Source organism: Neofelis nebulosa, chromosome 3 (genome assembly GCF_028018385.1).
Source record: "Neofelis nebulosa isolate mNeoNeb1 chromosome 3, mNeoNeb1.pri, whole genome shotgun sequence".
NCBI classification, from domain to species: Eukaryota; Metazoa; Chordata; class Mammalia; order Carnivora; family Felidae; genus Neofelis; species Neofelis nebulosa.
In genome coordinates, this window is record NC_080784.1 from 15176145 (window position 1) to 15178339 (window position 2195).

A 2195-nucleotide genomic window follows, 5' to 3' on the forward strand; every position below is an offset into this window, starting at 1 on the left:
TTGCCATAAAAACATATTTATAATTCATGAATTAATTTAACGAATCCTTTATTATTAGGCATTTCGGAGGTTCTAGTTTTTTGCTTTTATAAAAAAAAGTCTCGGGGCGCCTGGGTGGCGCAGTCGATTAAGCGTCCGACTTCAGCCAGGTCACGATCTCGCCGTCCGTGAGTTCGAGCCCCGCGTCAGGCTCTGGGCTGATGGCTCGGAGCCTGGAGCCTGTTTCCGATTCTGTGTCTCCCTCTCTCTCTGCCCCTCCCCCGTTCATGCTGTCTCTCTCTGTCCCAAAAATAAATAAAAAACGTTTAAAAAAAAAAAAAAAAAAGTCTCGGTGAGCATCTTCATAGTCAAATCATTTGACACGGGCATGATTATTTCAGATAAATTTCTAGGCATTTGTTTGAACAAATACTTTTAAATTATTAACAATTTATTTAATATTCCTATCGAATGTCCGTTATACTTAATTAACATTTAATATTAATTCTTCATTAACGATTTAATTCTAAAGTTTTTGACACATGGCACAAAATTGCTCTCCAGAAATGTTGTAGCAACTGCCCCTCCCATCGAGAGCGTAGGAGAATACCTATTTCTAGCACCAGCTCTAATCAACCTTGTTGGATAAATAATGAAACCCCAAGATCGAGTGGTCCCAGGTCTGCTACTAAATGCAAAGCTGTGCATTATGAACGTGAGGACAAAAGAAATGAGCTTTCAGAGCGGTGACTAGAGCTTCCTCGAGTGGACAAGCATCTTAAATAAGAGAAAAACAGAGCCTCCTCGACTACAGGGTTATCAGGAGCTTGTCTGGAATAGTTTGTAATGAATGGTTTAGGTCAATGAGAGGGTGCTTCCAATTAAGGAATTTTATAAGAGGGGGGAAGGCAGCTGCCGGCCTGAGAAAGTGAATGACCATTATTGTCTGAGATTAAAGCAGCAAACCCTTCAAATAGAGGATGCATTGTTAGAAGAACTGATTAAGAACACGTCTGCAAATGGATGTTAGCGTATACGGAGGGTTGTTCTCACTATAGAGTTTGTGATTTACTCCATGACACTGACCTTATCTTGAGTGAGTTATGATATTTTCTGGGTCTCAGCCATGAGATCTCACATTGAGCTGACCTCATTGCGATAAAATAATCGGGGTTCAGTTTCGTCATTGCCATCCTTCGGGGCGTAGCCAGGAAAAATAATAAACAAGCAACTGGGTAACGCTCGGATATCATCTCATTAGGAGGCCTTTGTGGTGAGACTGTGGGAACAGAACCACAGTGAACTAAGCCCATAACCCATCCTGAAATCTCCAAGCCGTTCTCTGCTATGTGAAGACAATGCTGCCTGAAATCAAAATATACCTGTTGTAAAAGCTCACTTTGTGCTCCAGCTAGCCTCATGAGCAGATCTGAACCCTGAGGGGCTGGGTGAGTTCAGAAAAGAGCCACCGTGGGACCTGGGAGGTGGTTTAAAATCCCAATGCAGGAACTTGTTCATCCACAAAGTCCAAATCCTGCACCCAGGAAAATTAACACGTACCTGAGACCTACAAGAAATCAAGCCTTGGGGAAAAGACGTGGAAAATAAAACCCGCCACCCTAAAGACCACCCCCCACAGTCATGACCCTTGGCTTTTCTTGTGTCATGTCTAAACTTCCCCTCTTCAATACCCAAGTCTGTGTATCTTTCTGGACCGGCTTCCTGTCCTTCTCTCCCTCCATGCCTCCCTCCTTCCTTCTTTCCTTCTCTCCTTCCTTCCTTCCTTCCTTCCTTCCTTCCTTCCCACTCTCCTCCCTTCCCTCTTTCCTTCCACAGGCAAACAAACATTCACCAAGGTCCTACTAAGCCCCAAGCACTGTTCTGGGGCTGAGGCACTAGAACCATCCAAAGGACACGGTCTACAACTCTGCCCCTCTGCCCTTCTCCGGATGTGCCCAACAGCCACTCTCTCTGGGGAAACCCCAGGAAAGCCCTGCTGGAGCCCCGGTGACCCCTCAGCAGCCCCTGGGTCGGTTCCTGACGCTTATCTTCGTCACCTCTCACTTCATCCCCACCTGGACCTGAGAGATGGACCGTCAGAGCCCAGAAGGGGGGCGATGAAAGAGCCACTGAAGCTTTGTGGCTGGGACACCAGCACACGTGGAAGAAATCTGTGGCAATTTCAGTCTGGACAGTGTCTAGGCCGGAGAGAGAGG